At 40.5% G+C, this 22,179-nt stretch overlaps 1 protein-coding gene across 1 annotated transcript in view; it reads right to left on the bottom strand.

Annotated features, from left to right (window-relative positions):
- SPOCK1 (SPARC (osteonectin), cwcv and kazal like domains proteoglycan 1) overlaps positions 1-22,179 on the bottom strand; it is a gene marked incomplete at both ends in the record, with an annotated part of 298,243 nt that overhangs the window by 14,069 nt on the left and 261,995 nt on the right. The gene's annotated exons all lie outside the window — the stretch shown is intronic.

Raw genomic sequence — 22,179 nt, 5'->3', positions numbered from 1 at the left:
TTTAAAATTCACATGCTCAGACAATTTTATTATTCCTGCAGTGCACTCATTCTACATTTTAAATGACATTTCTTGGAATAGAGAGCAAGATTTTATGCCATAGAGGCAGACATCCTTCACAGGGCAAGCCACAGTATGTCTTCTCCAATTCACTGCACATTATAATATTCCTCCTTCCACCTTATTGAAGAACAATGAGTCCCACAGCTTGTCTTCCCAAGTTAAACTCACTGCTCCAATGACTGCAGTGAACTTGCTGATACCTCATGGCTGTGGTATTTGATTGTTCACACAGTTTTCTGGGGTCAAAGAGAACTCTGAAGTTAAAAATAGGACATTATATATTTTTTTTCTAGGTGGAAAGTTTTTTAGCATATGGGGGGGAAGGAAGAGGATTTTCCACGTTTTTTCTGGAAAGCTGAAAGAGTTTGATAGATTTTCCTATTAGAGATAAAAAAATGAAGATCACTGTCCCGCTAAGGCTGAGGCCAGGAAAGAAAAAATCAGGTCTTAAAGAAACAGTTAATGAAAAAGAAACGGAAGACAATGCAATATTAACTGTAAAACACTGCTGGAAAAGCCTATCAGAGTTTTTCTTACATTAACACTGCATTTTACTCATTAGAAAACATTTTATCTTAAGACAAAAATCATAGAATGATAGGATTTTTGACCCCCATGCCATCTCTCTACAAGGAACATCTCATGCTGCTGTTGTTGCTTGGCTGTTATGGAGTCTTTTATCAGAGAAAAATCACAACATAAGCAATTGCAGAAGAAATTCCATCATCCTGCCTCTAACAACCCCCCATCAGGAGATGTTGCCTGAAGGGGTGGAAGGGTGGGAAGAAAACTAAATTTATAGGTAATAATTATTCAGGAATGAATTTGTTCTAGACAGGCATAAATGATTTCTTGTTTTGTAAAATGAGATCCCTAAAGACAAAGAAATTTCTATCATGCACTCATTTCAACAGGAGTTAGGTACCTAAGTCCATGTTAGAAGCGATAGAGATACTTCTTTTAGATGGGATGGGAGATGCCTGCATCCCCTCTTGAATTGTCATTGGCTGATTTTTATCAGACTTAATTTTTGCCAAAATATTATTAGTTGACTATAGCAACGTGAGAGACTGTAGCAGCCTTCTTTTCAATAACCTGTCTTAACAAACATTTTCTGAGCAGGAACATAATGATAATCATATAATCTTTCAGAATTAAAAGCAGGCAATGTCTTTTCTTTCCTCCTGCCGAGTCTTGTCCTTTGAAAGTCAGGTTTGCTAAGGAGAAAAGAGAAATATAGTGCATAACAAGTAAGTGTTGTTTAGCCAATACTTCTTCCATGACAGGTTATCCATATGTTGGAGTATTTCACAAACATTATCTCCAGTCAAACTTGCACATGTAAATCCAGCTTTGACTACTGATTCTATCAAGTGGGTGGGGAAAAAAAGGTAAAGGATTCAGTTGTCCAAGAAATGAGTAACTGAGTTTTACTGTGCAGACTGATACTTGTGAAATATTTATTGTTGCACAGGACATGTTTAGGAAAGTAAAGCTGGAAATCTGGACTGAAAACAGCCATTCCTGTGCCATCCTGACACCACCTCATGCCTTCTGCACAGGTATACTCAGCTTTATAGACTTCAAGTCAAATGCCACAGGGAAAAAAGTGATATTAAAGAAAATACCCTCTCAGGCAGTTTTCATTATTCAGGTTCCTGTATTTCTAAACACAAAGCCAACCCTTGACACCACAGAAGCTGAAAGTGAGTCAAATTCTCTGAGGGATACTGTATTTGCTCTCAAGCAGGATGTTGTGCAGGAGGCATGGGGCATGCTCCCCTCTTCTCCTGGCCTCAGGACTGTGCAGAACACCTCCCGCCCCATTGAAAAACTGGCACCTCTAAAATAAATCTCACCAAGTGGTCATTTGGTTTAAACTGCATTGACTGAGGTAATTTGAATCCATGCTTTTAAACTGCAACAGAAAACAAGATTGAATGCCCAGTGTAGGTGGAACAGAAGTAGATTAATTAACAGTAAATCTGACTGAAAGGATTTTTCTGTATAGTCCATCCAATCTAACAAGTCAGGAGCTACAAAATGACATTCATAATTAAATCATTCTCTTTTTTTTGTCCTTGTCTGTAACACTAGATGTGTCAAGAACCACCTTTTGCCATGTGCATTCCTGCTTACACCAATCCTCTGCCATCACCCCAGTGCCGCAACCCGTGACCCACATGAGCTCAGTTATACCCTGTGGTGGCTCAGACAGACACAGTACCCTTGTATCCTGTCCTACCCACAATGTTTCTCTTGATTTTGATGCAACAAGAATAGGCTTTCAAGCCCCTTCTATGCCATAGCTTCCTCAAAGATGCCTCATTCCCTCACCTGAGGTCTGTCTTTATAACCACACCTTGGGTGATGCTTTCTCTTGTTTTCACCAATGAATCTGCAAAGTTCCACCAACCCAGCAGATTTCCCTTGGAATTTAGTTTGAGGCACAAGAACTGGAGTCTTCTGAATACTGTAGAGGGGATATTTTTGTGAATAGCTGAGAGATTACTTAAGCATTTTGCTTAAGGATGTTTCAACAGAGGATAATGTGTTGAGCTCCTCTCTTAGGACTGCACTCTTTCTCTAGAAGAATAACTGCTGTATCATGAGTAAAACAGGAACCAACTGTTAATGTGTATTGAATAATAAATTTCTTCATGAGGCTTCAAAAATTTGATACAAAGTTCAGTCAAATCTCTATTCAAATATTTCATGCCCTTGATCTTACTTTCTCCTGCAGATTAAAACAGAGGAAGCATTATTTTACATTTCTGGTATTACATTTTTCTTTTAATGCTAACATGCATGGTTAAAAAGATTCTGCCCCTTTACCTAATGGATCTGCATCACATCTTATTTACATTATTTGAACATTTTTGGATGTCTCTAATGATTCTGAATTTGCTTGGTTTGGGATATGTTACTTTAGACTCTTTAAAGTGGACTGACACTGTGAGGGCATGACTTTAACACACACAAAGTCAGGCCCATCCTGCAGCTGGCTATCCAGGAACCAGAGCACTTAGTGATTTATTTCTGGTGATGGAGCCCATTAGTTACATATCAAACAATTAGGAAGCATAGCTCTGAGCAGCCCCAGATCTAAGATCCTCATATAAATTTGCATTAGTGTAAGTTATAAAGCATTTTTAAGAACCTTCTTCATGAAAAATACAGTGCAAATGTACCTCTTTACTATTAATAGAAGTTCCAAGAAAGGTTTCTCAGGTAGGAAGAACAGGGCTGTAGGAGGAATAGATGTGATAATGGGTCTCTTGCTATTTGAAGATCTATAAGGAGAGAATGTGTAGGTTGCAAACAGTATGGATATTGACATGACATGGGAGCACTGATTAAATTGGTATGAAGAGAAACAGGAAGGGAGGAACCTCTCCATAGCCCCTCTCCAGTGACTGAATTCTGCCCAGTTGTCTCTCAGCAACTATTCAAAACTCTATTGCTGTGACAAGGACACAAGCAAACATATGCAAATAAACATGTGTATGTTCTTCAAGAGAAGAGAATCTGGCTTCAAATCTTTCCCTACACCTTTCAAAAAGAGAAAAACCAGAGGACTTGATCCTTAGTTTTATCCAAGTACTGAAAGTTCTGCATTAGCAACCCTCTGACACCAGGACCCCACATAATATTAGTTCCTAGATCCTGCACTGCTGACGGACTTCGATGACCTTCAAGCAGCCCTCAACGTCCCTGCTCGAGGCAGGTTGGTATTGCTGCTGCTCCAAACTGGGATGGTGAGGCAGGCAGTTTGGCATCCAGCTTGTCTACTTTATCACAGTGTGCAGTGCCCTGCATCTGGCGTGGCAATGGGACCATGAGCAGAATCAGTCACTTCTCTGCGTCACGGCAACGCGAGCGCAGGAGGAGGAGGATGTATTTGCTGCTGGATCCAGCTGACATTTTCAGATCTGAATCTGCAGCGTTACGAATCATCCTCTGGAAGTGATTTAACAGCAAGGACTGGAAGTGCAGATTTATTCCCATGAGTGAAGCCGCTGGTCCAGCAGTTATATATCCCTAACAAACTGAAAGCACTGTTGCAAAATACCTATTTTCACCAAGCAGAAAACATTAATGTGACCTAATGGAAAGCCATTAGCATGTTGTAAAGTCTCAGGTTTTTATAGGCACACTTCCATTATGGACTTTTCAGCTCTACAGATACTAATCTATACACAGTGGTGGTGGTGAAAATTAATAGTATAATATTGTATTTCACTCTTTCAGGGAGGGACTTTGGAAAGTGCTCAGTGCTAGAAATCAACATTAAAACTGAACTTACCTGTAAAGGCATAAGATTAAATCAATATGGAATGTTCTCTCACAACCCATTTTTACTCCAGCCTAGCAAAACAATATTGTAAAATCTCAAGCTACTAAGAAAAAAAAAAAAAGAATTCTAACTCACACTGTGGTTAACTCTGAGCAAAACTTAGTACTAAAGCACTACATCATGGCATTACTGCTTTAATGTCATGCCTGCTGCCGTAATGGCTTGGTACTATGTGACAAGCAAGGAGCCCACATTGTCCAGAAGAAAGTTACGGTGACACATCACAGTGTATTTCACAACAAATAAGCTATGCAACCAGATTCACAGAATGTGTGTTGCACGTTTTATGTCATTTTTCTTCTCTGTCATCTATCTGGCATGTATCTGTTGCCTTATCATTACTACTGTTATTACAATAATCAATCTCACAAATAGTACTACATTACTACCAATTGCATGTGGAAAGGCTGGTTCTTTGGGTTTGTAATATAGTTACACAACACTAAATATTCTCTTAGGTAGAGACTGAGGAGCAAATTGCCCATTTACTGAATGCCAAAGTGGAGCTTGTGAATGTTCCCTGAGACTTGGGCTAATTCCAAACTCCTCTGTAGAGGAAAGGAAACTGCAAATGCAGAGAAATTTTTAAAAGAGGAATAAAGCACGAGTTTTAAAAAAGGCATGTTTAGCTGCCATGGTTAGTGCCCTTTCCACACGAACTAAGTCTGCCATGACAGAATTCCACTTAGGATCGTGGCACTAATTTTGAGTCTCCTGTTTAAAAAGATGCAAACGTCCTGCCACACAGCAGAACCCCAATGTGTTGTGCTGGAGGTGATCAGCCACATAATGTAAATAAGAAATGGCAAACATTGAAAACAAGTCCATCTCAGCCCATAACCTGAAAGATCAGACCTGGAGATCTCTAAGCAGCAGTGGATGCATTCATGGAAACCAGCCTTGCTTGCTGCTTGGCTCACGAGCAGAAAACCAGCTGCATTTTTAAGACAGATTAGTTGTAACAAGCAGTTCAGCCGTTTGTCCCATGAGCCTGGGAGACAAGTCCATTGAGTGTTGATTAAAATCTGACCTAGCACAAACCTACACGATTGCCCAGTAGTGATAATACATTCCTACAGATAGAAATAGGACAGGCCTCATTTCAACAAGGAAAAGAAGAGGTCTCATGTTTTTGTTTTTGAAGACTACCATGACAATGGGGTGCAAAGTTGTATGGTAAACCACACATTTAAAACCACTGCAGTAACACTATTTAAAAAGGTTTGACTTAAATGTATCATAGCATAGAAGTTGACAGGAGATAATGCTCATCTTTTATACCAAGTAGTAATTTTTATATTATTCTTTGTATAAAAAGGAAATGCAGCAATTTAAACCATGCTTTCTCTAACAAACATCGCTGCATTTTCTCTCTTGGAGGTAAGTCAACAACTTATTTCACCCTGATATAATTGCCTGGATGTGTGTGTGGGTTATCACAATAGACTTTACAACTAAAGTAAAAGATATATGTATCGGTTTCCAGGCTTTGGGGAGTGGATCTGCTCCCAGGCATACAGAATGCAAAGTGTGCTTCAAGAACTGCTGCTGCAGGAGCTGATTTGAAAGTAAACATCAAGATAAATTCAGTGCTGTGCTAACCTTCCACTTCAAATGCAACCACACACCCATGCATACAAACATACATCTGTGTATGTGACTTGTAGCTGACTCAGAGTGTTTTATCTGCGGTATTTTGGTGATGGAATTGTGGCAAGAATTACCTGCCCTGACATTTCACTGGTTGGAAGGGACAATGCTCCAATTTGCTCTTTTTGTTAAGGCTTCAGACAACTTACAACAGTAAAAAATGAAGTAATATATGCTGATAATTTTATGAAGTAGAGAGGAATGGATTGTTTACAATTACTAAAAGGAAAGGCATTGCATTCCAAGCATGCCTGGCTGGTTCAATAAATGAAGGTCTTTCATTTGGAATCCCTCCCATCATCACCAGTGTTTCAGGACAGAGTTCTACGTGGATACATTTGTCGTACTGCATTTTCAGCATTCACTGGCTATTCTTCCTTGACACCTATGCTGATAACCACCTCTGATCCTTCTGTCACTTGTTTTGCCTTGTCTTAGAAATACAGCAGCAGACGCCAAGATCCTGCAGTTCAGACTCTAGAGATGATTACAGGAGCAGCCGAGTTATCGGGAAGATGCAACGGGCTTTGATCTGAAGCTTCCTTAAAATGGTACATTTAAAACCAAACCTCAGCTAGAACTGTATAAACAAAGACTGAGAGCTCCAAAGCTCACTTTCTAAAGCCATAGGCAAAGTGTGCAACTGCTTTTGTAGTACTTAACAATAGTTCCTTTCATGTTAATTGTGAAAAGCCTAGAAAGTTCATCTTTGCCAGGTGCCAAGAAGCTGGGATGTTTATTGAAAATACAACCAAACTATAACTATGCTGGGGTTCTGTGGGAACTGGCTTGTGGGAGTAACCTCCCTTGTGACATCTTAGCCATGTCAGGTACTAATTAAAGTGTTATCTCCTGCACTGTTCTTAGCCTCCCAAAATTCATTTGCCAGTTCACCCTAATGTTCTCATTCAACTTCTGCTGTTCACCCGGAAAGGAGGAATGGACAGAGTTATATTAACTGTAAACTAAACCAGCAAATAACAATCTCTATTTGAATGGACTTTTCCAGAAATTTATGCTGTGCTCTGGATTAAAGAAGTCTTAGTAGAGTACTCCTGTCCACACTTGTCTTCTTCTCTGAAGATATTCCATCCCTGCCTGGACACCGACCTGTGCGACCTGTCCTAGGGAACCTGCTTTGGCAGGGGAGTTTGACTCAATGACCTCTGGATGCCCCTTCCCAACACCTAAGATTCTGTGATTCTGTAAATAAGAAAAGCTGGAAGAATAATTAAGAGTAGAAACAAAACTCACTGGGATTAAAATGAGGTCATTGAGGTACAGGTTTCTTTAGGCAGACAGTATAGGTTACCCTACAGTGCACGTTTGAGTTTTAGATGGAATTGTTTCCTACAGACCTTCCAAAGCCACAGCTGAAAGCCCTAAGACAACCTGCTGAACTTTCCCACACCCAGGAGGTTGCTTTGCTCCACTTCCTAGAAAAAACTGAGATTCAGTAAAAATGTTCATAGCTACCATAGTTGGAAATAACTTGAGCTGTTGATGATAAGGGCAGCTGCTAGCTTCCATAATGAAAATGGCCTTGAGCTTGAAAGAGCAAAACGTAGGTAGTAAAATTAGTAGTTAGACAGTATTTCAGAAGAAATGGGCAGATCTATTTATGTTCAATCACAGCAGGAAAGCAACAGCCAAGAACATACATTAAAAGATTACATATAGAGAAAAAAAGCAAAGCCATGAGATGATTTCACAGAATGCCTACGTTAGAGCGTAAACACATGCAAAGCTTCTCAAAAAGTACGTTGAAAATGTGGCTATATATGAAATGAAGCATAACAGACTTCTAATTTTTACAGTTCCTTGTGCAATCACAGATGGATCTAAACTAAATTAGGAAAAAACCCCAATGGCAGTAGATAATTTTTGTAGAGTGTTATAGTAAACAGGGTTATTCATTATTATTTGACTCTATTCTTTTACAGTGCATCTTTTATACACTTCTTTTACACTGTTCTGTTCTTCTGACACTACTCATCTCTGTAAGTTTGATCAAATCTAAAACTAATGAGCTCTCAGATTATTTTTGTTGGTTTGTTTTGATGAGAAAAGGTATTTTTGTGGTTTGGAATATCTAAATGCCAATGAGTGCCAGACCGGTAGTGCATATTATGGAGGTAAAGTTTGGGGTGTCCATCCTTATGATAATGATGACTGCTGCTACCTGAAGAACCTATGTGCAGATCCCTGTACAGAAAGACAAAAGCAGCACTCTAATTGTGCAGCCTGTGTGTATCTATCACAGGGCATTTCCAGCCAGCAAGCACGATGACTGCTCCTTTACTGATCTGCTTTCCCACAGCAAAAAACCCTACCCCATGTCTCAGAGTACCTGCTGTGATTTAGGATACTGCCTAAAAGCTGCAAGAAGGACACAGAAATTTATTACAAAGACTTTTTTTTTGCCAGGTACTGGTTCTCTATCATACCAAAAAAAAGGGGGAAGCAATTGAGAAGATTCACTTCATTTTTACTGGAGTCCACCATCCTTATTGGCTTCCTTGGGGACCCTTGAGAAGTGATAGATAAATCCAATTTGCCCAAGCTTGAGCAGGATGGAGGGAGAGATACTTGTGAGTCAGCATATGCTAGCAGAAACTATTTTTCCCCCTCATTAACTTTTTTGCACATCAGCTGATTTTTATTTTATACTGTCTATATCCCTGTACTTATTTTCTAGGTTCCCTACTGAATGTTATCACGTCTGATACCACCAGGGTTTCATTAATGTAAAATGTTGTCATGTGGTGAATTATTCCTAAATGAGAAAACACAGACAACTCTAGAAGAGAAAATGAGGAGCTGTTGGACAGCATGAGGCTAGGAACATTTGAAGATGTCTCATGGGAATTTCTCCAGCAAATTGTTGGGAAAAACTGATTGAAATTCAATAAGAAAGTGCAAATGAGACAACACAGCTCTACAGTGGATTGCAAAGATCCCCTGGAAGGAAATCAGAACTATCTCTGCACTACTGCACCTTGCAAAATCAAGAAATGTGTAAATCCCACCAGGAAATACAGCGTAGGAAATCAGCATTCAGGGCAATAGGAAACAATCAAGTGAAGGAGTCATTCTAGTAAGGAAATACCATGTATTTTGAGAATCAGATTTGAATGGATTTAAGATCTGAATAGGTTTTTATTGGAACCAGTGTTACTCCAGGGAAGGTGTGAATGGCAACCTGTAGCTTAGGAAACACACTTGTCTGGGTTGGTTCACAGATGCTCCAATGCCTGTCATGACCAAAGGCATTCAGAGATATGCTTCCCACCACAGCTGACTGAAGGTGAAGGAGGTGCAGCACGGCAGGGGTTTGGGTTCTGGTTGGACAACTGCCTCCTAGGGAGTAAGCAACAGGGATTGTGGAAACTCCCCAGATGATGGGACCTTCGCTGGGTGTGCGATGAGGCAGGACCTCTCCCCTTACAAAATCAGTGCTCAGGAGCTTGCTTGGATTTACACCAGCAAAGTGGTGGAGTGGCTTTAATGAGCTTTGGGTTTTTTGGCTGGGGTAGTCACTGATGCTTCAGCTGTTACAGCCTCTGCTTCTGCATTGGAGAGTTGGGGTGCTGGTAAAGCACAAAGCAAACTTCTCCAGGCTTTAAAAGAGGACAGCTAAGCCCAGCTGAGTGTCAGGGAAGGCTGTAGATAAAAAAAGGCTCAAAAGACCTACTTGTCTGTTGTTTGCCTACTGTGAAATGTACTTCCTATAGATACATAACTTCATGTGATAGTATAAAGAAAAGTATGAGATGAACATACTAATGAGCACCTGGACACTTAGCTACTGTGGGAATCAATAACTTCAAAAAGCATGAAATAGAGTTGCAAAAATCTCCTACTAATGCACGTTTTAAAGAATCATTTAAAGAAATGTCAATTCTCTTCTCAGCCCTTCATGTGCATTTGTGTATTTTTAAAGTCTTTTAGAAGGAGGATTGAGTTTTGTGTAGTCAAGGATATGATTTATTGAAAACGTCCCGATTTTTTTTAAATATTTGCACTACTAAAATATTTAACATAGGGAAAAAAAGTGGCAAGTGAGATCAAAACCATCCTGTGGCATTATGAAAACCATAAGCTGAGCAATTCTGAAAAGGATAAAGATGGTTTGTGTGAAAGGAATATTTTTATTTTTTAATTTTTTTTTTTAAAGAAATGACAGATTTGGAACAGTGGCTGAGAAAGCTTTGAAAGCGGCCAGGCTGACAGGATGTATTGTAGGGTAGTAGTAAGCCTTTGTAGAGGCAATTATTATCATCTCCCCAAAGCACAGACGAGACCATGAGCAAAAAAAAAAGCAAAGCAAAGCAGAAAAGGCTGGCTGGGGCGGAGAACCCTTTTCCCAGGCCTTGGTGTCTACAGGCTGATGGCTTAAGCTAAAGTGAAAACAACCTGTATCTAATTTAAACTCTGGTCATCCTGCAGAAAATGAAAAAGCTGGAACTGTATCTGCTGAAAGAACTGGCAAGGAAAGGACAAGGCTTTGGGAGGGGCCAGTGGCACGTCTTTGGACACAGGTCTAGTGTGGCCCTTTCTGACCCATCGTCTGTCAGCACTCGTAGGTGTTCTTCAGAATGATGATTTGATCAGAGCAGCCACGGATCAACGCTCTTCAAGTGTTCACAATTAACTAGTTCTGTCCAAGGTTCAGCAAGGTGTCCTGGAGGACCGAGGATTTGGTGCTCCAGATAACACTGTGTGTTGTGCAAACATCAGCACCTTTCCAGTGGCAGGTTTTTAATTAGGAATGCTGAGGTCATGCTTCTGACAAGCTTCTCTTATGCTGTACAGAGGGAGCTACACCAACTCATCCTTTACTTAAAGCGATATTTTGGTGAGATTATCACCTTCATCCAGTTGTATGGTCCATTGGAAAACTTTTGAACCATACTATTAACTACAGGCCTGATGCTGCTTTTCTGTGGTCCTGAATTTACATGGGTGCAACTGGAAGTGGAGTCTGATTTCTCCAGGAGCAGTACACTGAACGAACATTTGAACAGATTATTAAGCCTCCTGCATTTTAGATTTCACCATTCCTTTGATGCATCTTAAAGATGCAAGGATACCTTCTCACACTCTAGCCCCTGTAATTTTATTTTATTCTTTAATTCCCTACAGAGCTGGAATGTACTTTTCCAATTTCCCCACAAATTCCTGGACGTTAAAAGCAAGGACTCTAAAATACCTGTAGGTTTACAGGCCTTTAGCACAACATTTGCTATCCCTGCCATTTTCAGCAAAAGCAGTAAAACATTAAAGACCAAAATCCCATTATTCATTTGTAAGCTAATTACTGCCAGGCTGCTTTGTGTGTGTCTCACTGCAAAGGATTCAAAATAATGTCCTACTAGGTGTGCTATGACTGATTATAGCCAGTATCCCCAAACCTACACAATTAGTCAGTATATCTTTACTTTTCTAATGGAGAGTCAGACACTATGCCCACAATTATCCTTCAGGATGACAGCATCCCAAATTTCAACCCTCTGCCAGCCTATGTGGTTGCAGCGTAGCCGATGGCAGAACTGGGTGGTTTGATTTGTGTGTGGCTGATAGAGGATTGCAGGTTGTTTGATCAATATGGTCCCAAAAGGATTCAGTAAATTTGATAATCAACTCTTGTTTAAAAAGTAATCTGTGGAATGCCTTGAAGTATCGACGTTAAACCTGGATGAGTAAATCCAAATGAGTAAAACTATGTATAAGTAATACTAATTAATGGTAAAACCTATAGGTAAAGCTGGATAAATTTACCTATTAGGCCAATTAAGCCCTATTCTGAGTAATTTGATTTGAGGAAGCTTTAACGTTTCCCTTGATTCAAGTGAAATTCTTCATCTGGAAAAGAAACACTTGAGCAGGTACAGAGCACTTGCAACGGGCATGAAGGGAGCAGTGTTTTCACAGAATCATAAGGTTGGGAAAGACCTTTAAAATCGAGTCCACCCATTCCTGTCCTAAGCTAAACCATATTCCTAAATACCTCATCTACCCTTTTTTTAAACACATCCAGGGATGGTGACTCAACCCGCTCCCTGGGCAGCCTGTTCCAGGCCCTGACAACTCTTTCAGTAAAAACTTTTTTTCTAATATGCAATCTAAACCTTCCCTGGCACAGCTTCTTGCCATTTCCCCTTGTTCTATCTTCTCTCACCTGGCTGAAGAGACCACCGCTCACCTCTTTACAACCTCCCTTCAAGTAGTTGTAGGCGGTGATAAGGTCTCTCCTCAGCCTCCTCTTCTCCAGGCTGAACATCCTCAGCTCCTCCAGCCGCTCCTCATAGGATTTGCCCTCCAGCCCCTTCCCCAGCCCAGTTGCTCCTATCTGGACTCATTCAAGGACCTCAACGTCCTTCTTATGGTGATGAGCCCAGAACCGGTCACAGTACTCGAGGTGCAGCCTTGAGTGTGGCCTGTTGCAGAGCAGTCTGTGGGGGCTGGGGCCACTACCTGGAATAAAGATTTTAACAGCGATGCCAAAATAGCCATTTCGCTTTCCGAAAACTGCCTAAGTAAAACACAACAGTTATGTCCTGCACTAAATAACAAAGATTGCTTTCTACATCTCTCTTCATTTATCATTTCCTCTTGGCTGAGAGGCGGTGCTGCACTGCTGGTGCTGTCGAGTCCTTGTTTTGAGCCTGCAGTTACAAATGGCTCGGGCACAAGGGGATGGTGTTTATCTAGGGAGGTAAAAGTCATTTTATTCCTGGTTTCTAGGCAAGAGATGATGACCAACAATGAGGGTGAAAAAGATTTGTACAAATATGTTTAGGAGTGTTAAGATAAACATTTCCAGGAACGGAGTTTAAGGGGCAATTTCTGCTGTTTATCTAGAAAAGTGGTCATACTGAGAGACTGAAGTACCAAATTTGGGGTTTTTTCCCCAGTAGATGCCTGTGAGAGTCAAATGCTTTGAAGGAATTTGGGGAGAAGATGCTGACTTGGTGATGACAGAGAGGGCATGTAATGATGGGACGAGGGGGAATGGTTTTAAATTGGACGGGGGTAGATTTACATTGGATATGAGTCAAAAATTCTTCACTACGAGGGTGGTGAGACACTAGAACTAAACACCAGAGAAATGGTGGATGCCCGCTCCCTGGAGGTATTCAGGGCCATGTTGGATGGGGCCTTGAGCAGCCTGGTCTAATGAGAGGAGTCCTTGCCCATGGCAAGGGGTTGGAACTTGATCTTTAAGGTCCCTTCCAGCCCTAACCATTCTATGACTCTAAGTGATAAACAGGTTAATAGGCTGTAGGCTTGTGAAGGATGTTTCAAGGCATCTCTCCTGGTCCAGGGCTGTAAGCCACAGTCCAATCCATGAGGCCAAAAATGACCTAAAGTCATACAGACTTGTATTAGGTATTCCCTTTTAGCAGAAATGCTGACATGTATTTCAACAACCAAACACAACACACAACCAAGGATCTGAGAAAAAGAAAAACCTGCTGATATACTTCAATGGTCCAAACACAATTATTTAACTATGAACATTATTTGTGAGTGGAAGTGTTTGCTTTAAACTTGGCTAAACTCTGCGGAAGAAAGCAGACATGAATGATCTGCTGGTACTTCACACAGTTGGATAGTTTGATTACTGTTTTATCAGGACTGTTCTGCAAAACACAGCATTTCTTTTATTCCACAGTGAAGGTGAAATGCATAGAAAGAATTACATTGCCTGTATAGATCAAGTGGACTAGCTGAGATTTACACTTACATAAATTAAACGAGTGTAGATTGCAGCTCACTGTGTAGTATTTTCTTGGGTAATTGGTTGTAAAATGGGTTTGGAATTCAACCCAATATTTTCAAACTAAGCTATTGCAGTCTAAACGGTGGGGTAGCACTCCTGTAACAGGCATTTCTCCACCCTGTTCCCACCCAGGACCAGTGCCAAAGCCTCCCAGTGTGAGAAATGAAACTTTACACTTTGCCAGGTGTAAAGTCCTCAAATATTTTCACAAACATGGGTTTCTGAAAATATTTTGTTCATTTGCTACAGCTCTAAATAACTCAAAACAAGAGAAACGCACTCACAATGTTAAGAAAATCTTAGAGAATTCACTGAGATGTTTTTTTTCTTCTACCTCAAACCCTCACTGATGGCCACAGGAGATGGCATTTAAGTATTTATGTAACAACAGGTGAAGGACACACACACCCCTTCTTTTGCATAGCAGACAGAACCACAGGGCTACTCCCAGAGAAGTAATAATGCAAGAGGAGCCTCCTTTAGTAGTTGTAAACACAGGCAGTTAAGAGAAAAAAAAATCACCCTTGGATTCATATCCACCTGTCTGTAAAAAGCACTGCTGAAAGCCCAATTATTTTGATGGATACTGAGGAGAGTCAAAGAAATAAGGACTTATGTAGATGACAATGAAAGAACTCGATATATTTCTAAAATTCTCCAGAATTTACAGTAAATAATGCTTTCAGAGGAAATGGTAATCATTCTGCATTGAAAGCGTCTGATCTTCCCATCTTTACTTCAGATCATATTAGTACTGAGCATCATTACAAGAATGTGTTCTTTGAAGCATGTGTACTCTATCTTCTTTCTATTCATCATAAATACCCTCTCTGTGAAAGTACACTTTGCCACTGTGCACACATTTTTCTTTCTGTGATTTAATTCATTTCCTAAAGAAATGTCACGCAGAAATCAATCTTGCCAGTACAAGTTCACAAGGCCTGATTCATTTAACAAATGATTTATTGACAACTGAGAGATAGAAAATAATGGAATGTTGTTATTAAGAGTAACATTACACATTTCCAACAGTGGGTATGGAGAGGGTATATACAGAGGATGTTAATATTCCTCCATGATACACTGTGAGGAGAAAGAAGAGAGCTTGCCGTGGTAAATGGCTGGCTTCCAGCTTCTACTCCAGCTCCCTCTTTGTACTCACAACTCAAGTTATTGCATAAATCCTGACCTTTGCTGTTGTTGGTTTCATTGAAAAACAATAGCTTGTAGGAACAGAGATAAGAAAACAAGTGTCCTGTTTCAGACAAAATGTAATTTTGATTGGTATCCAAACATAATCAGTTCTTCAGAGGAAACCGTGAAAGTTCAACCAAAGCTGCGTATGTAGCAGCAGACCGTGACTGAGTGTGCCAGGTAGTGGTTTGATAGCTAATCTGGGAAGTATTCATCTAAGCAGTGTCACACATGGCAGTTAAATACTCCTCCTCCTCCTCTCTCTTTCCCATCCCTTTTTCACTTGGTGCCAAAGCAAGCAGTGTTTCCAGCTCTCCGGGCTGAAAACACCTTATATTTCTTCAGATGGCATAGTTATAGATCATTTTCATCTTCTAAGCGAGACATGGAGAAAAGAACCAATGCCCTGCACTATACACTTATCTCTATAGTCCACAAGCATGGTGGGATCCTAGGGTGCCTCAAAGATTTCCCCCAAGCTGCCTTCTGCTCTCATATCCACCATGACTGGAATCATAGACAGGTTTGGGTTGGGAGGGACCTTAGAGATCATCTTGTTCCAACCCTCTGTCATGGGCAAGGACATCTTCCACTAGACCAGGGTGCTCAAAGCTCCAGCAAGCCTGGCCTCAAATACTTCCAGGGAGAGGGCATCCACAACCTCATTCTCTAATGTGACCTCCAGCATTACGAGTACTTTGGTGTCCCCAAGTCAGGTGTTAAATTATCCAAATTTTAGTCCAGTGGCTCCTGGATGAGAGTCCAAGCGCTACTGTCAGATGCTCATGCTCCTGACTACAAGTACCTGCACACACCCTGAGCAGAGAGCCCCTCATCCCAGCCAGAGGCACCAAAAGAGTTTTGAAATCTTGCTTGTCCCTGAGGACTGAGGAGCTGGGGTTGAGCTGGCAGGAAAATGCCGCGTGTGCTCCAGATCCAGCACCCAGAAGCTTCACAGGGAGCTTGGCACAGAGGGGTGCTGCAAAGGACTCTTTTAACTCCTGGAAAGCAGCAATGAAACATCACTGTGCTGAATTAGGAAGCAAGCAGCTCCACATGCAGTCTGTCCCACCAGACTGGTCCCTAGAGACTTTGACCCTCTGCCAAATTTCTAACTCCCAGCACTGCCTAGCTGAGAACTCAGTACCGCTAAACACAAACATAGGATAGAAACAGCTCCTGCAGGAAAGATTTCACACTCAGATTTCCTTTTGGAAAAATATAACAAATCCTCAGCCCTTCTCTGTATTCCTGAAGAACTTCTCTGACAACGAGCAGAAAAAGAAATTATTTCTAGAGATTTCTAAAGGGCAAAAAGTGAGGAACATTGGACATGCTTCATTAGACATAGATGAAAATACGAAACATTTTGAAAATATATAGTTGAATAGGCTGTAATATTTGCACAGGAGTCCACACCAAACCAAAAGGAAAGATTAAAGTCTCTTCCCAAAAAGACAATTTAAACCCAGAGTAATGCATTCCCTCACTAGTAATCAGTCTGCAGGTAGGATGATTTAACCGTGACCCTCAAAAATCTCTGTAACAGAGAAATAGGAAAACCCAATGAATTCAATTGTACTGTATTGCATTGTCAAAATTATAAACTGAAAATGTTAACTCAACCTACAAGGTCTTTTTACTGTGTAACAGAATTTCAGAAGTAATTTAAAAAACAAAACCCCAAGTGCTTCAGGAAAACAGATCTATACATTTTCCTACGCCAGAGGTGCGTTGAAACCCAGGAGATACAAACTCTGGTGTATTTACAGCGAGCAGTCAGCAGGTAGCAGCACAAAGCATTAGTCTGAAGAAGTTCTTACAAGACGCTACAGAGGCGGAGGTGATGTGTCATCAGTCACCAGGACACGGCTCGAAGTGTGGAGGCAACATAACTTACCGCAATTAAGTACTTAACAGGGAGTAAGTTCAGTGCTGGAGTAGCCTGTGCTAACCTTTGCGAGCCAGAGGGCAGAAGCCCAATAAAAAGAACACACTTTTTTGGGGGGATTTACTGCAGACATGAGAGATGTGCTATGAGCCAACATCAGGGCACAAGATGACCAGGGAACAGAGAATGAACGCCTGGTAGGGTGGCAGAGGGGAACCTTATGTCTGGCAGGGTCACCCAGCTCACAAATCGGGTGCTCAGTTCTTGAGCTGATCTGCTTTTGAGCAAGAAATGAGCTGTTTTCCCCTTTCAGTACCCTCTGTATGCATTTTTTTTTTTTAAAGAAGCGAAAGGAAGAAGGGTATACATCAATTCTCTATACACTATATCGTATACACAGTATGGTGGAACACGTATACATTTACAATAGTAACCTGTAACTCTCAAAAGTAAATCCATATTCTAGGAAATAGATGTAGAAGTCATCAGGTCAAGAAAGATTAATAAAATCATTCTAAAGCTCCTATGAGGGGAAGGAGGACTCACAGAGATGAACTGAGGTCTGCAGTACAGCTGGAGCTGAACATTCACAGATTTTTCCAAGAGCTGGATATATATTTTTTTTGACTATTGATCTGCCAATCACTTTTTCTCTAAGAGGAAATATAGTTATTCTCATCTCAGTGAGTCTTTTTCACCTAGTTGCTTTTGTGGGAGTTGTGTTTGTTGTACATCCACATCCACATTTTATGATATCTCAGAATAAAAAATTCAAGACCTGCTGTGCTGAATTGTAGAGATCATTATTCTACTTGTTTAGAAAATGAAAATGATACCCCCGCTTTTCTCTGCCCTTGCTCTCACCATCAGTTCACTTTCAAACTGCTTGGTATATCTAATTAATAAAATGTATCTTTTGTTAACTGATGTTGCCTGGGCAAATGCTACAGATGTTCCCAATTACGTCATTGTCCCTGTCATCAGAATATATTTGTAAAATGCTATTGAATCAAAGCTCTCTAGTGTAGGAATCAGTATGACTTCTCTCTTTTAAAATGGAAAATAATTATTCATTACTTACTACTGTTCTACCATAAACCCCAGCGACCCCTGCATTGTCTGGAAACTCACCGAACTCTGCCCAGGGCCTTGTGTCCCATCCCAAAGCACCATCTGGATTTCCTCTCCAGCTCAGCATCCACTTCCTGTACATCAGTAAAGCCAAGTTTATGCATTTCTAGGGGCCTGGGTCTGCCTAACCTTGATGTCAACTACTGTTTCTTCAACTCTCAGCTACCTCCAGCAGTTTTCTCAAGAATCTTATTTTCCAATGGCTCTGCCTCCCACGTTATTCTGCCTGTCTTCTATGTATATTCATGCTGTCCCATTCCTGCTGTCTTTCACAATCTGGGAGAGGACTGATATTCCCACACTACTTCTGCCCTCCACAAACACAAACTCAGTTTGGCTTCTTTCACTCAAGTGAAAAACTGATGGATTGACTTCTTCCCATCAAATTGAAACGTTTGTCCATACATCTCCTCACCAATGCCCACTCCTGAGCACTGGCCAGGTCCCCACAGGCAGAACTGATCTCCTCATTGTTCCTCTCTAGTGTTTGAACTCCTTCAATGGTGATCCTCTTCACCCTGTTACCTTTAAATGGGGCTGTACCCCTTCCTGTGACTGTCTCAGACTTCAGCTCTGTTTAAGTTTCTTGCGAAGTCAGTAATGACAGTTTAAAACACGACTTCTCTAATCCATTCTCCCACATAAGCAGCTTTCATCAGCTTTCTTCCTGACTATTCTCACACTTTTTCCTCTGGCCCTACTGAGTCCCACCATCTCCTCTTCATATCCTTATAAAAAGCTTCTGTTAAGCTGACCTTGCAAAGATCACGTAGTCCAACTCCTCACATTGACCATGCTGTGCTCAGCTATGAGCATCTTTCCACAAGCCTCCCTGCAGTGCCACACACAAGCTGTCAGTCTCTGTTCAGCACCCTTTATGGTTTCTATTTAACTTCTAATCACACCTCTACCAAGCCATCATTGACTTCTCTCTGTTAACGATGACAGCCTTTATTACCCAGTTGCTAAATTTTGAAACAATATCTTCAGCTTTGCTTGTCACACCTGTCAGAAACTCTCTGTGAACACCTGAAAAGCCATGTTCAGAATCCTTCTTAAAGCTCCACTTTAACATGATGCTTACGCCAACCCAGACAAACGCATGGTAACTGCCTGTCCTGCTGACCTGGATTGTCACATCTCTAACTGACATTGCCAGTTTCTTCTCTTGCCTTTATGTAGGTTATAAACATTTTTTGCTTTAGAAACCATCTTTTTATCCCACTTGCATAAAATGGGCCTAGCAAATATCTGACTCCTTTGCTGTCTTAAGCAAGTAAATTGTTAAAAGGAAGTTATCTTAAAATAGAGAACTACTGAACCCCTTCCAGATGTATAAAATGTATTTTTCAAAAGATGAGAAAATGAATATAACACATTGCTACAGCATCAGAAAGAAAACCTACTAATTGGGACGGATGATGGGGATGTAAAGAGAAAATCCAAAATTCATGGCACTATTTACTTCATTGTAAATGTGGAAAAAAACCCTAGCAGTGTCAGTATCAAATATTCCACATTTATTTAACTGAGAGGCTGTACAGGATGTAATTCAGCCATCTGTGCTTGGCCCATCTGTACTCCAAAAAGTACCATACTACTGTACTGTACTTCTGCTGTCAAACTTTGGAGCTGCTACAAGATACGCTAAGGAGTGCAAGGCTGGTAGATGACAGCACGCTGACTGAGATCTGCATCTCAGACTGTCTTCTCTCCAGCCACTTAACAGATGCACTTCAAATCAAAATCACTAAGTAAATCTTCCCAAGAACTCCTTGAAATTATCTCTTTGTTCCCATATTGTACAGGTATTTCTACTCCTCTAAGGGAAGAACGAGCTACTACTGTCAGTCGATAGTTATAGATCCAAATAAGAAGATAAATAGTGCTCTATGTAATGGAACTAACAAAGTCTGTTTTGTTTCAGATTTGTTTCCTATATCCCAACAGCTTAAGCCCATGAAACTCTGCAATGCCACAGGTGCCAAATCCATCCCCAAATTCCCCTTGAAATACTTCCCTTCCCATAAACTTCCCTCCAGGGAGCAGCTGTGGGGAATTCCCTGCCGTCTGTGCCACTGGTGACAGGCCAACTGCTGAGCCTTTCCCTTGGGTTTCTCTTTTCAGCTCAGCCCTCAGTTTTGTGCCAAACCAGGCAGGAATTGGGATCCTGCTGCTCTGTTTGAGTTGACTTATAGGCTCAACGGGTATGAAAGGGCATTCAGCAAAGAGGTTGTATAGCTTCTGTTAAGAAATTCCTCCAGTATTGCTCAACATAATAAAGAAAAATAGTTCTTGATGCAAGTAATTCCTGAAATTAGGAAAAATAGTTTGGAAGCCATTAAAGCCTCTTCCTCCCTCTGTGGGTGCTGTGAGCAAGCAACACTTACATACGTAAGATGTTGCCATTGGACATGACCTCCTTTCATTAGCTTCTGTGTCTCGTAGTCACATCAATAAAGGCAGCAATGAATGCAATGAATTCATATCTAACAAAAGCACTGCAGTTAAGTGTGAGTGGTCTGACACAAAGCCTTACTACCAGAGAACTATATCTGCACTGCAAAGAGAGCAGTAAAACCCACTTAGCCATGAATTAATACATAACGAACAACTGACAATAATTATTTCAATCCAGTGTTCCTGACTGGCTTCAACACTTCCTTCTTTTTTCTCTAATCATATTTTTAGCAGGCTTTGCACTTGATTTCTTAACCATACAGGCACTTAGTAGTTTGTATTTTCCATTAGCTCTCTATATAAGTATCACTTCCCTCTGATACAGAAGTGTAAATGACTGGCTCTTTTTTTTTTTAATGATGAGAATGCAAACCTTGTGACTTAGGGCTCAGCAGAGCTCAACACATCTCACGGACCTTTACTCCGATAAGACTTTGCTACAGAATGAGAGAACTCAGTGAAGTGTGGTAAGTGTAATTAAAATTGTGTTATGCTGCTGATCCACGGGCAGATAAATTCTATAAGCATTAAATTGCATTGCTTTGTTAAAAAAGAAAAATTGGCTGTTCGTTCCCTTGTAAAAGATGACATCAATTTAAAGATGGTGAAACTACAAATCTGAAATGAATTACAGCGGTTCAGGAGTTCCTCAGAATAAACAGAGTTCTGTGTACCCCTACCAAGAGACTTAACACTTTATGCAGGGTGCAGTGAACCAGTTTAATAACAATTACTAGCCGAAGGGATCTACTCGCACTGATTCCTGACTGGTGGCATATTAATCCACTTCCATCCATCCAGAGTATAGACTTCTTAATGGAAAATACAGACATTTTCTGGGACTGAAGGTCATGGGCTCAAATCAAACTGTTAGCTTTGTAATTTTTTTTTATTTGCCATTCATTGAAACAAATTCAATTAGGTGAAAATAAGCCTGGCATCAAATGTCATGATGTGGGCAGATCTTCTGTTCGTTCTGATTTGAAATCAAATTTCTGGCTATTTTCCTTGTGTATTAACGGCAATATTTCATCATTGTTTGGAGTCTAATCATAATATGTTCCACATGGAATATTATAAATCAAGAACCCTGTTTACTTGTCACTTGGAGTTGCAAGTTCAAAGAGACTGGCCTTTCTGGAAAAGTTACCCTTTATCACATTTATCAGTCTGTGAAAATCAGACTAAAAGTCATCTGTTACAATCTTGTCTAACAAAATATGAACACATACTCTTTCACAGACAGCAGCAATTACTCACAGGGCTGTAGAGATAATGGGATGAAACTAATTGAAATGACTTTACACATGCAAGCAAATTCTTGAATTAAAATCAGATGAAAGTCAGATAAAATTGCACCAGGTTTTAAGCTGAAGCCATGCAATAAGTTTCTACTTAATGGGCATGCCTCCCTTCTGAAATGAACATCAGCTCATGCTGCAGCCTTCACAGCTGTACCTGTAAATATAATGAAGTGAATAATATTTATTATAAGATCTTTTCCTCTAGTTATTTATGATCAAGATGATGAATAATGTAGAATGAATCCTATAAATAGGATTAAAGATTAGGAAACTGAGAATGAGAGAGGGCTGAAGAGATGAAGTACCTCATATATAGAAGAGAAGCAGATGGACATTTTCTAAA

Source organism: Gallinula chloropus, assembly GCF_964237585.1.
Source record: "Gallinula chloropus genome assembly, chromosome: 10".
Lineage (NCBI taxonomy): Eukaryota > Metazoa > Chordata > Aves > Gruiformes > Rallidae > Gallinula > Gallinula chloropus.
Note: the sequence above shows the minus strand (reverse complement) of the source record. Positions and strands in the feature narration are given on the sequence as shown.